This window comes from Choloepus didactylus, chromosome 16 (genome assembly GCF_015220235.1).
Source record: "Choloepus didactylus isolate mChoDid1 chromosome 16, mChoDid1.pri, whole genome shotgun sequence".
In the NCBI taxonomy this organism is placed as follows: Eukaryota; Metazoa; Chordata; class Mammalia; order Pilosa; family Megalonychidae; genus Choloepus; species Choloepus didactylus.
In genome coordinates this window covers 26,304,806-26,319,167 of record NC_051322.1, presented here as the reverse complement: position 1 = coordinate 26,319,167, position 14,362 = coordinate 26,304,806, and positions in this window count along the sequence as shown.

The following is a 14,362-nucleotide window of genomic DNA, read 5'->3' as shown; positions in this document are numbered from 1 at the left end:
AGAATACTTTATTCAGCAAAACTCTCCTTCAAATTTGAGGGAGAGCTTAAATTTTTCACAGACAAAAAATGCTGAGAGACTTTGCCAATAAAAGACCTGCCCTACTTCAGATTCTAAGGGGAGCCCTACCAACACAGAAACAAAGAAAGAAGAAAGAGATATAGAGAATTTTAACAGACATGTATAGTACCTTGCATCCCAAATCACCAGGACACTCATTTTTCTCTAGTGATCACGGATCTTTCTCCAGAAGGGACCATAAACTGGGACATACAACAAGCCTCAAGAAATTTAAAAAAAAAAAAAAAATGAATATACTCAAAGCACATTCTCCAACCACAATGGAATACAAATAGAAGTCAATAATTTTTGAACTGTAACTCCACTATTTACTTCCTACATGATATAAAATACACAAACTCTAAGGACAAATCAGTGGTTTTGAACTCAATGTAAAATGGAATGTTAGACAATTATATAAAGGTGGGGGGATGGAGGAGTATAGGAACATAGTTTATGTGTCCTATTGAAGTGAAGGTGGTATCAAAGAAAAACAAGATTGTTATGGATTTAAGAGGTTAATTTTAAGCCCCACAGTAAACACAAAGAAATTATCAGAGAATATAACCATAGAGATGAAAAGTAGAGTATGGGTTAAGAGAAATGGGGGAAGGGGCAATGGGGAGTTAAGAAATGAGTGTAGTGTTGCTGTTTGAGGTGAAGGGAAATTTCTAGTAATGGATGGTGGGAAAGAGCATTACAACATTCCAAATGTGATTAATCCCACTAATGGAAGGCTAGGGAGGGGGTGGAATGGGAAGATTTAGGCTGTATATATGTTTCCACAATTGAAAAAAAAAAGACAGTCTAAATAGATGACAACTGAATGCCAAGGATGAACCTGGATGGGATTGGAGGATGGAGGACAGGAGGCTCAAAGGGACACAGCTGAGACATAAGGAAAAGGAAATATATAATGTCAGCTTTGTATCATTGTTGAATCTCTTGTACTTCTTAACTGCGCTTAATGGGATTGCATAAAAGAATGTTCTTATTCATGGGAAGCATATATGTAAATTATAGTGTTTGTTCAAGGATGTGTGCAGCTAGCTCTCATATGTTCAGAAGACAGAGCAATAGATGATGGATGATAGGGAGGGAAAGAAATAGCGATGTGACAGCATGTTAAAGTTGGTGGATTAGGCTATCGGGGGAGGGGGGTCAGGGTATGATGGAATTCTGTGTATGGGGTTAGTATTCTTTTTGCAACTGTTCCTATAAATTTGAATTTATTCCAAAATGAAAAAAAATAAAATGCATCAAAGACCTAAATATAAGAGCCAGGACTATAAAACTCCTAAAACAAAGCATAAGGAAGCATCTTCAGAATCTTGTGTTAGGCAATGGTTTCTTAGACTTTACGCCTAAAGCACAAGCAACAAAAGAAAAAATAGATAAATGGGACTTCATCAAAATTTAAAACTTCTGTGCATCAAAGGACTTTATCAGGAAAGTGAAAAGACAACCTACAGAATGGGAGAAAATATTTGGAAACCACCTATCTGATAAGGGTTTAATATCCAGAATATATAAAGAAATCCTACAACTCAATAATAAAAAGACAAAGAACCCAAAAGAACTGAATAGACATTTCTCCAAAGAGGATATACAATGGCCAAAAAGCACAGGAAAAGACGCTCAACATCATTAGCTATTAGGGAAAGGCATATCAAAACCACGAGATAGCATTTCATACCCATTAGAATGACTACTATTAAAAAAAAAAAAAACAGAAAATTACAACTGTTGGAGATGATGTAGAGAAATAGGAACACTTATTCATTGTTGGTGGGAATGTAAAATGATGCAGCCACTATGGAAGACAGTTTGGCAGTTCCTCAGAAAGTTAAGTATAAAATTACCATATGACCCAGCAATCCCACTTTTAGGTATGTATCCCAAACAACTGAAAGCAAGGACTCAAACAGATATTTGCACACCAATGTTCACAACAGCATTATTCACAACTGCCAAAAGATGGAAACAAACCAAGTGTCCATCAACTGATGAATGCATAAACAAAACGTGGTATATACATACACTGGAATATTATTCAGGCATAAAAAGGAATGAAGTTCTGATACATATGACTGTACATGAAGGAACCTTAAAGATACCATGTTGAGTGAAATAAGCCAGACACACACAAGGACAAATATTGTTTGATCTCACTGATATGAAATAATTAGAATAAGCAAACTCATAAAGTCAGCTTCTTTCTTGTATTTAATTAATTTCCACTGCTGGAATTCATGTTTGTGGGTATATTTCAATCAGGCTTTTCATTTAGGTATCTGATCTCTCCCAACTCTAAGTTCATTGTCATTCATGTGAAACTTGTGCCGTAAGTTTTCAACTGTGAATCATTTCATGCCCCCTCTTAAAATGCCATTTCCTCCACATTGCATGGAACATAGTAATTTATTTTAAATAAATAAATGTATCTTATTTATTACGGGAACATACATATAACAGAAAATTTGCTGTTTAAAAACCAAACCTTCCATTTTAAGTGTGCTATTCAATGGCACTAATTACATTTACAATGTTGTGCTACCATCCTCACCTCCATTACCAAAACTGTTTCATCACCCCAAACAGAAACTCTGTACCAATTAAACTAAAAGTCCCCATTCCCCCTCCTCCCAGCCCCTGGTAACCTCTAATCTACTTTCTGTTTCTACGAACTTGCTTATTCTAGATAGTTTCATGTAAGTAGAGAATACAGTATTTGTCTTTTTTTGGCTGGCTTATTTCATTCAGAATGACATTTTCAAGGTTCATCCATATTGTCACATGTATCAGAACATCATTCCTTTTTATGAGAATAATACTCCATTGCATGGATAGACCATGCTTCATTCAGCCATTCTTCTGTTGATGAACACGGGATTGTCTCCACCTTTTGGCTATTCTGGATAATGCTGCTAGGAACACTGGTGTGCAAGCATCTGTTTCAATCCCTGCTTTCAATTCTCTGAAGGTACAGACTTAGACATGGGATTGCGGGGTCATATATGGTAATTCTACATTTTGTTTTTTAGAAACCACCCTACTTTAATAACTTTTAAATAAGCATATTTTTATGAGTGAAATATTTTCTAAAACATAGACAGCAAACCATTTTTAAACCTCACATAGAAGTTAGGCTTCACTTTCACTCCTCCTGCGGTTTACACCTATTCATTTGGAATTAATAGTTCATCAGGAATACTCCAAGAATGAAAGATACCAAAATCATAAGATGCCCAATTTTTCATCCATAGTTCCTGCATTATTCAAGTTTTCAAAAATGAGCATGTATGTCTTCTAACATTAAAATGAAAGAGCAAAAATATTTAAAATTTCTCCCAGCTTAATTATCTTTCCCCAAACCATTTCTTCTTACTTTTTTAATTCTCTATTAATAGTAGGACCACTATTCTCCCAGTCATCCAGTGTCAAAAACTCAGGTTCTTCTGGGTTTTTCCTCTCCCCATTGCTCACCTTCCACATGCAAACAGTCCCCAGATTTGGCTTTTGATTTTTTTTTTTTTAAGAGCAATAGCTTCAGGGCCCTTGCAAATATATTCTCTCCATTCCTTCTGCAACTGCTCTGCTTAAGATCCTTTATGGGCTTACATCTGGAGAGCTAGAGCCTTCTATTTCACTTCTAACTGCTCCCTGCTACATCTTGAAAATATTGTGAGGATAACCTCAATTTCTTTAAAAATCATCTATCTATCTATCTATCTAGATTTGTTTTGTTTCATTTTGTTTTGTTTTGTTTGATGCAAATCACTCCACTTAAAACCATCATTGTTTCCCCACTGCCTTGAATAAAGAATCCAAATGTTTTAGACTGGCAATCTCAGCTCTCCCCAGCCTGGTGTACACTTACCCACCCCTCTCTGTTCTCCTCCTCACCACCTTCTATGAACCCCTCTGCTTCAATCAAGTGGATTTGCTCTCTGTTCTCCAGATAAACCATTTGATCTTCCATCACCATATTCGTGCTGTCTACCTTTTCCACACTTCAACATTTTCTCTATTTCTTCTCACCAAGCCAAATCCTTCTCTTCCTCCAGGCCTAATCAAGGCATCCCTCTTCAGAAACACTCTCTGTGAACCTCCACCTTCCTAGTGTTTGCATTCTTCTCTGAAACTGGAACAGTTATAGTCCCTATTACACATCTTATATGTTTCACTGGTATAACCATACGTACCAGTTTGCATGGGACAATCATGGTTTGCACCAGCATTCCTAGTGAACTTAACAGCACCCCCTTTTGCTCTCAAAAAATGCCCCATCTAAATGACAAGATGTGATTACCTCACTTATGCAGTCTACCTTTGCTTACATCTCCCCTCCCCAGCTGGGCTGTGAACAGCTCAGAACTGGGAACACCGTCTCACGCCTCTGTACCCCCTCTGCACACACTGCTCTTTGCTCGGTCAGGCAGCAATTGAAAATTTTCCTGGTCTCATGACCTCTGACAGCAGGCAAGCCAGGAACGCTCATTTTTCTTATAAGCAGTCTGCCCAACAGATAATTCTATAGAGAATCACTTATCTCACCCCCATCTCCAAAAAATCTGGCCAAAGCATACCCATAAGCATCTTAGCATGGACACTTTCATTCTCCAACTCCTTCCAGCAGGGCCAGAGGGGCAGGGAGGGCTCCACTACACCTCGTGGAGCACATAACTGTACTTCTGGACATCAGATGTCCTTACTAGTAATATCAGCATTGTCATTACATCGTCATCAATACCACTCACTTCCTCCTTTAACACAGCCACTGCTTCCTTCAACCACAAAGCAATTAAATGAATGAACATCTGCTGTGTGCTGGACACGCCACCAAATGCTGCAGGCTCAAAAAGTAAGCAGACGGCCTTCCCAACTTAGAATTTGGTGGCAGAGAGATAGGCCCAAACAACCAGGATTCTACATGATAGGTGCTATGGGGAAATGTGCAATGTGCTAGAGGGATGCAGAGGAAGGAGCACGCTGATGTGTTGCTTGAATGAGTTGGGGAAAGTTTCACAGAAGGGAAATTTGAGTTGAATCACTGAAGAGAGAATTAGGAAGAAAAGGTTCTCCAGACCCAGAAAATTGTAAGAAAAAGTTCTGGAAACATCAACTAATTAAATGTATAAGGAAGATGCCAGGCATGGGGGCTGGGCGAGTGTGGGGCAAAGGGAAACCAGTAAAGATTAGTAAGTAGGGGAGTGGTGTGACCAGATTTACATTTTAGAAAGCTAGCCCTTGGAAAGAGCTCCAAAATTCATATACAAGGGTTGCATTCCAGTAGAGCGGGTAAAGGTAGAAGCTGTTTGCATAGTGAGTGCACTGTTTATACTTAGGGCATATGTTTTAATGGGGTGGCTGGATGGGGGTAGTGGTTTAATGAAGATTAAGAAGAGGCAAAACCCTCCCCACCAAATAATTAACCATTTTACGTATATCCTTTAATGTATACTTATCTCACTACTGGGTAGATTTCAGGGGAAGGAAGCAGTGGCGAAGGGGGAATTAAAAGAAGGCATGAGATGCTTCTAGCTTGTGCTACTAGGCAAAGAATGATGCCATTAACCAAGATGGTGACTACAGGAGACACAGAAGAGGGAGGGGTAATGATGAGCTTGGTTTGGGACATGCTAAATTAGACTTTTTGGTAGGAGATGGAGAAATCCAACAGACTGCAGAACTATCAGTGTAAGAGATCATGGGGAAAAAATGTCATGAAGATAGAGACTTGGGTGTTTTCAGGAGATAAGTAGTAACTGGAACTGCAGGAAGGGATGACATCATCCAGGGAAAATGAAACGGAATCAAGGATTGTAGAAGAGACACTACTGAGGCAGGCTAGATAGGGAGTACCATCCATCATGTCAATTTTGATCAATTGGTAATGTCTACTTGGAGCCCCCAGGGAAGATGCTAGGGCTACATTCAGGGTGCCAGTGTGGGTTCCCAAAGTTGTTAGTCAGAAGAGGAGGAGAGGCGTATGGCAGCCATGTCATGTATCTGCCTTTGCTGATTTAGGAGAATGACTAAGGAAAATGAAGCACTGAAAGGTAACAGTGCAAAAGAACGGCAAGAAAGCACATCAGAAAAATGTTCCACAGTATCAAGTCCTGCAGGGGATCATATAGAATTAAGGGCTGAAAAGGCAATGCTGGATTTGGAATCTGGACATCTGTGATTTAACTGAGCGCTGTCTCAGTGTTGTAGTGGGGGCAGAATGGAGGAGGGTGGAGGAGTAAATGGTAGAAATTAGAATCATCACAGGACAAGAGATTATGCCCTCAAGAAATTCCCAGTGCCCTCCCTCACACTCCACAGTGTCTGCCCAGAGAGAGCACAACAGAAGTTCTCCATCCTGACCCACCATTTTAGCGTGTCTATGCTTTTTATCATTCTGTCCCACACACACACCCACAGGCCCTCCCCATCTCACCCCCACCCCTAAAAGTCAACTAACCTTTGAAAACACACTGAAAGAAATCGGGACTTTTCAAATTTGTAAGGCAAGCCCAAAAGGTCTCACACATACACAAACACACACACACACACACACACACACACACACACACACACACAGCACCAGGATTCTTCCATTAAAAGAAATGAGAAAGAAAGGGGGGGGGGAGGAAGTTAAAGCAAGGTGATAGGGCAGAGTCCACCGCCCACCTGAGAGAACGCTTTGAAATTTGAAAGGATGATGAGACGGGGCAACCTTCTAGGTTCAAACAGAAAAGGTGAAAAGCAACATATATGAAAACAGCTCTAGCAGTCCTAAATTTCAAATTAGAGCTGCCTTTGATTGCAAATGTTTAAACTTATCTTAAAGGAAAAAGGGCCATCAAGGGGATTGCTTCTGGAGCCAGGCTCAGCATGCAGTAATGGGCCCGTTCCCTCATTAGAATGAAATAAGGTCGACGCTGTGATTGAAACGTTAACGATTCCGCTCAGGGGACTGAACATTGGCCATTTTTTATGCTGCACTGACCCCTAGAGGTTCTCCCTGTCTTTAAGAACATGCTATGCACTTGGCCCAGGGGAAACTAAACAAATAAAGTAAATTTAAAAGGCTTTTTTGCTTTCTTAAAATCAAAAGGAATGTGAAAAACGGGGAAAAGGAGGAAAGCGCCATCTCATTGCCAAGAGCTCTCATCTTAAACTGCTGCGTTAGAAACAAAGTTTGTCGGTGTATCTCTCCTGCACTAAGCTTCCCACATTATCAGACACATTGGAAACAAGGGCTCGCCTTGTAAACACCTACCATTGATTTCCCGCCCCACGTGGCCGCTGCCAAGACGTCCAGGCCCTCCCCAAGGCAGAGAGGGCGCGAGAAGCCGCGACCCGGCTCGGAAGCCGCAGTCGCCAGGAGCATTTCTCTCTCGAGGAGAAGCGAGAATCCCGCGAATCCCGCGAATCCCGCGAGGGCCACGTGCCGCTACGCGGAAACGGCGACGCGCTCATGGGAAACAAGCTTCACCGTTGCCGCGGTGTGTGTTGGGGGAGTGTGGCACATCAAGTACTCACAAGAATCTTAATGACCCACTCCTTGCAAATGAAAAGTTCGATTTTTGACTCAAGATCACCCCGGGGAAAGGAAGGAAATGTCAGACACAGGCAGCATGAGGTGAGCTGGGATGCAGAGTGGACAAGTCTGACTTTGGGGTGGCTGGCGATTCGGGGGTCCAGCGCCTAGGGTTGCAGGAAGGAATTTAGGCCAACTTAAAGCAGACAGTCCAAGTCCATTAGTTTCCAGAACAGTAAGAGATCCAACAGGACTGGCACATGCATTCTAAAATTCAAATGTGTCTCACTTCTGGTCAGGGTTATCTACACAGCGTCACAAATAGGGGAGAAGGGACATTTTGAAGGCCTTTGGAGAACAATAACCACTAAAACGACGGCTTGGTCACTGTCTAAACATCATGTTAAGACTTTTGTCCTTGAAGTGTCCCAGGTCCACTTAACAGGGCCTGCCCTTGCCCAGAAGCAACACTGGTTTTAAAGTGGCTTCTTTTGCATCTGGCTGCTATGGAAAGTTCAGTGGAGTCAATGGAAGAAACAGCGTGAAGTCTGGACTCCTCTTTCCCAGGTTGACTTTGCCTGAGGATTCAAGAGCCCAGATGAGACTCCTAATGGATTTTCTTTGGGTAGCAGTGTTTACCTACAAGACAGCTACCCTAAAGCTCCCAAGTGGGAAGAGGCTGAATTTATTGAGAAGTTGTGAAACTAGGAAATAGAATCAAAGCTGAATCTCCTTATCCCTATGAACTCTAGAAGAAGGATTTTTAAACATGTAAATATATGGATGAAATTTTTCTTTCTAAAAATGAATACTTAGGAAGGGAGTGAGTTAGTTTTAATCTAGACATTTGATTTGACACCAAAAATTAAAACACAGAATGTAATTAAACAGCTCATGTCCTATGGCTAACCCAGTTTCCTGTTTCATGAAAATTTTTCTTGGGCCTTATACACTGGTCCAGGTACTATCCATCTGGAATCTCAGGCTGACTTTACTACTGATAATCTGGTAACTGATTGGGCTGCGATCTGATCTGATAGGCAGGTTAACTGAAATAATTGGATTGACAGGTTGCACAGACAAGGACTTCACTGATGCATCCTCTTTTGCCCATTAGGATCTCATGCCATTTTCTCAAATAGACTCAAAAAAGCATCATAAATTACCCACAAAATTTTGCAATTTCCCACTGCAGTTGTCACTCAGAAAGTATGCCAAGAAGCTAAGCAAAAGAAATATGTAAATATATAAGCATTAATCAGATGTACCCATCTCACTGTTGGCAACCTTCAGACTGAAGAGCTCCCATTTCCTTACTAAGGAATCCTGACACAATTAGTCCTGACTAATTGGATTAGTCATAATATGCAGTTAGTCATTGCATATAGGATTACCTGTGCCTTAAAATAGAGCCTTTTTCCCCAGACATTTTTTGAGTTTCAAAAAAATCTCAGAGCCAAGCCTGCCACAAAATTGCAAGGCTTCATGCTTTCGTCTATAACTTCTGAAAAAAAAGGGGAGAATACATATCTTTCCAAATTACATCTTTACTTTCCTTTTCAGCTTTGTTTTGTTAGATTCCCTTTTGACCAAGGGAATCAGGCATTTCTTATTCTCCTCCTTGGGTTGGAAAATAGAAGAAAGTAGACACGAAGCAGCAAAGTAGAGAGGTCAAAGCAAGCACTGACTGGTAACTCCTGTCCCCACCGCAGCTTCTTTAATTTAATCTTTTGACCTGGAAATTATAGAAAGTTATATTGAAAGAAGCCCAAGGACAATGCTATTATTCTTCTAAAGTCCTGGGAAAATTAGAAATTGTATTGAGAATTTTTTTTCCTCAACACATTAGATCAACATAAAATGATTATGACATTGTGAAAAGCCTAGTAGAGTTTTAAAGATTGTTATTCATATTATTAAAAGTAATTACTGATTATTATTCAATATAGAAGCAATTATTCATTATCCCTACATCACAGGCAAACAACAGTTTAATTAAAGAGAGAGATGGTAGTTGTTTGAATGCATGATTGTAAAACATGAAACTATCCGCTAAATAGAGATAGAGGGTGCTGATTCTGTCTAAAGTGACTTGCACAGATATTCCTATAACTGCAAAGACATTTATATTACATTCAAATGCCTTCCCAGTGTAAGTTTTGGCAAAATTGTAAATTATGTCACAATCGTGAAGATCATTTGATTGTATGAGTGCAGATAGGATGGCGGGGAATCCAAAAGCGAGTCAGCAGAATTTGGCACTTGGATGCTTAAACCAGACCACCTGGATTTGAATCTGCCACTTACTACCTTTTGTGACCTACGTTGCTTAACGTTTGTGTGCCTCAGTTTCCTTGTCTGTAAATAGTGTCCCTTCATAGTGTCCCTGTGAGGTTTAAATGAATACATATTTGTGGAGCACTTAGAAAAATATCTGGAACATTGTAAGAGCTAGATGACACTATATATATGCATGTTGAAAACAGAAACAAAAGTTGGAGTGCTTGTTATTTATAGGAAAGGTATTCTTTGATGAACAACCAGAAAACCCTTTACATTAGCCCTTAGATCCTAACTTTTTTTTCCCCCCACTACAAACCCTTGAAGGATTGGATGGAAATTGTGGACTCAGGCCCCAGGAAAGTGTCCCTGTATGTAATGCAGTAAGTGTTAGCATAAATTTCAGTATGTTCATGGAACCCATGGAGACTATGGGGCTAGATAAGATGCCTTGTGTTAAATTGAAATCATATTAACTAAGTGAAAATATGTCGGCACAATAAGCATTAATAAAAATCACAGCAAATGAAATATTTAAGATGTAGTATCAGGTATTCAGGATAATAGAAACAGTGGCGGCAATGGGGACCACTGCTTCAAAGGGTTGCAAGAAAGAGGAAGAACATTTGTTCCTTTATGCTTTGATATGTTGAAGAAAGACAGTTGCTATTATGAAATTTACTGGGACTTTGTTTCAAAATACCATGTCTTTTGAAATCCCTAAAATATTACAGTGTGGGATTATGAGTGTGACCCAATGATCCAGCAATACACACAATGCTTTTCATATCCAAAGAGGTTTGGTTATGAGGTAAGGGAAAAAGACTACACAGGCAAGTGCACACAGGCATGAGTGATGTAAATGTAGATGTTTATGTTTGGGGGGAAACTGTGGCTGGCCTTTGTCAAATACATTAGTCATGTTTGGCCAGAAAGCAGAAGTTATATCTCTCTGTACAACATTTACGCCATCACCATTCAAAACAAAAGGGTTTGGGGGGAGGGGGCACAGGGGCTGCCACTTCAAGCAGACAGGACATGAATGGTATGTTAACACCAAATGTTGGTTCAAATCAAATAGCCGGGTTCCATGTGCCAACCCTGAAGGTGCATTAATAGTGGGATGGGTTGCTTTTTTCTGAGAACATGTCCTGAGACGAAGCTAATAAGAGAAAAGAGAGAAGAGGAGAGGAGAGAAGAAGAGGGAATAGCAGCCCCACCATGTAAAGGGTTCCCTTTTATCTAGCCTGGACAATGATTACATACGAGCTCTGGAAAAGAATCTGGACAAAATGTCTGAAAGAGTATGGTAAATTTGAAGAGAACCTCAGATGAGTTACTTTAGAAACTCAGCACTGACTTTTTAATGCCTGCTTCCTGGAGCACATTTCATTTTAAGTATTTCATGGACATTGATGAATAAGCTTGCAAAGCTCATCTTAAATTTTCTTGAATAAAAACAATATGTATGCAAGAAACTAGCTTGCATACATATTTTATACTATTTTTAGAAAGAATGTAGCATTCTGGAAAGAAATGAAATTGATGACTTTTCCCAAGAGTACAGGAAGTTTCCCATTTACTCTGCCTAGGTCATTACCTCAACTTGGCCCATCTAAACCTGAGCTATCTCAACTGCAGTAAAAAATGGAGGTAATGAGGCTGCCTCTCCAACCAAAGGCTGGGAAAAGTGAAGCATTAAAGGACTATAATATGTCATTTGAGCAAAGATGCAAAACGCTGAAGAAACAATATTTTCTAAACTGTCTGTGGCTTCTTCACAACGTGACGACTCCTATTTGTTTTCAAGGTTTTACTCAAGCTTTTTCTTTCCATTTTTCTTTATCATTCCAAATTTTTTTTAAAAAAGAAGGTTACATATAACTCATATTTTCTCACCTTTCTCATTCTTTTTTTTTCCACTCAGGTCTCAACCTCTCCACACCTTCGTTTGTTAGGTCATGCCATTTCTCTCAGATATGGGGTTTTTATGGGAAAACTGCCAAAAAGGTTGTTCCCTCTCTAGGACTGTGGTCACTCCCCACACTGTTCTTTCTGTGAACACTCCTCACCTGATCCCACACGGAGAATATAGCAGAGAGGATGGTGCCGTGTGTGGACCCTGGCACCAGGCTTCCTGGGCTCAAGCCCCATGAAGGTCCTTTAAGCCTCAGTTTCCTCAACTGCAAAATGGGAATGACAGTATCACTCTCCTGTGGTTATGGGGAGTCTAAAATGTGATCATGTATATGTCTAGCACTATGATGCTTATATCATGGCCATCTTCTGGAAGTTCCCCATTTTGATAAGATCTGATAAACCTTTTCCATGGAGATAAAAATGGTTTGTAATAGGAAATAAGGAAGTCATGTTACTGGGATGTGTTTGCTCCATGTCGTTTCCCTCTGTGTTAGCAGAAAGCCGTGGCAGAAAGGCCCTGTCATCGCAGAAGAGCATCTCCCTCTCCCAAGGCAGCACCTTACTGTGATTACACAGGTGAGCCTGGCTCCAGGTCCCCCGCCCCCTTTCCCTTCGCATTTGGATCTTCAGGCAGAGTTCTAAAAGTAGTTGTATCTTTTGAAAGCATGTCACTGGGTCACACCAATAGTTGTTTACCCTGCTCAGTAATCCGCCTGATTAAATAATAAAGTCATTATTTAGCTTCACCATAGAGGATGAAATCAGCCTTTTGAATGTGTTTCTCTGGGAATTAACCAAAAACTTTCACTCAAACTGTCCAAAAAACAAAGAAACTAGTCTTCCATCACTGGAAGAAGGAGATTAAAACTGAAATTTATGCGGTAGGGAAGACACCATTATGAGTTCCACATTTGATCATCATTGACCAAGATCTATCTGGAAAATCCACCTCATCAACAGAGCTTTACGAGGGTCACATATTAATAAATGAGGAAGGCAGAATACCCTTTTCTAGCCAAATCAGCTCAGTGTGTCCTGTGGATCAGTGGTATGGTAGATGTTACAACCAGAAAGCCCTCCTATCCACATTGGACTGAATACTAGCATAGCCAAAGAAATTCTGATCTCTAAGGATGAAAGGAGCTAAGACAGGAAAACTGTCACTTAAAAATATGTTATGGGAACATGTAAAAATGAACACCAGGGTTAAGAAGTAATTTCTTAAGAATATCACCAAGCTTATACTATATTGTTTTCCTTTCCTTTTCAGCCCCACAAAAGATTTTCATTACCAAGCAAACAACATTCCTATACCATATTGATTAGACTAGAGGACAAAGATGATGTCCAAGTCATTCTCCAATACAACTTATAAAGTGCCACTTAAAAATTAGCAGTACTTTTGGTGACGTTTGCTTACCATCCACTTATCCAAAAATACCTGGTTTCCTATATGCTAAGAATGGTGGGGAATAAAAAACTATACTGGTTGTTCACTACAATCTTTTTATGGAGGTGAAACAGAGATAGGAAAAGACAGTTACGAATAAGACTGAATAAAATAACATCCTCAAATGATTATGATCAACTGCCGGATTATAGGATACAGATGATGAGTGCTATGAACAAGTGGAGGTGAGAAGAGACCAAAGGCGACTGGAGTTAGTATGATATAATTAATGGAGGAAGGGCCTTAAATAATTGGTCAGATACCAACAGGGGAAAGAATTTGGAACAAGGGCAAGAGCACAAGCCAACATGGATGAAATAGCAAGACTGAGAGAAGACCAGCCTGCCTGGGTGTGCTGGTTACTGCCTGGGTGCTCTGCCCCATCATTCTCTGTCCTCCCCTGTGCCTGAGAAGCTGGCCTTCACCAACTGCCTCGCTCTTCCCCTCTGACTTCCCACTGGGTCAGCTAATGGGAGGTGCCACGGGTGACTGCAGGGAGGAACTAGAAGGAGGTCAGCCTATTGATTCCCCCTCACTCTCTTCCTGCCTCACTGCACTCCCAAAGTACCTAGACCCTTCTTTGGCTACAGCTCTTGTTGGTGGCCCCCTTGCATGGCTTTAGCCCTTACTGTTCCCAGCCTTGCCCCTTCTGGCCTGGAAGTGGTAATGGCTCCTTGGTATGGCTAACCTCTGGGTGTTCCATCAGCACTTGGTTCTGACACTGCCCATACCTCTGCAAATAGTCCCTTTATTGCGTTCTTTTAGTCAGTCCCTTTGAGTGTGGCATCGATTTCCTGCCAAGCCCTGATTATTGTACTGGGATATGTGATGCATTCAGAGAGTATTTTTGTATTTTCATTATCATATCCCGCACAATCCTGAGGATATATAGTAAGGTGAAGGAACACAGCAAAATACAGAATGATTAAAAACACACCAGTTGCCTCATAGGTGAATTTGATTTAGAGCATTGAAGGTGGAACTTCACAGAGTACAGGATATGAAGCTACTCTGTTGTTTGATCCTCTCAACAATAAACAAATCTTTTAAGATGTGCTAAGATTATAAAGCTTTGATATTAAAACAGGATAGAGTAGGGTCCTTCAACAGATGAATTGGTA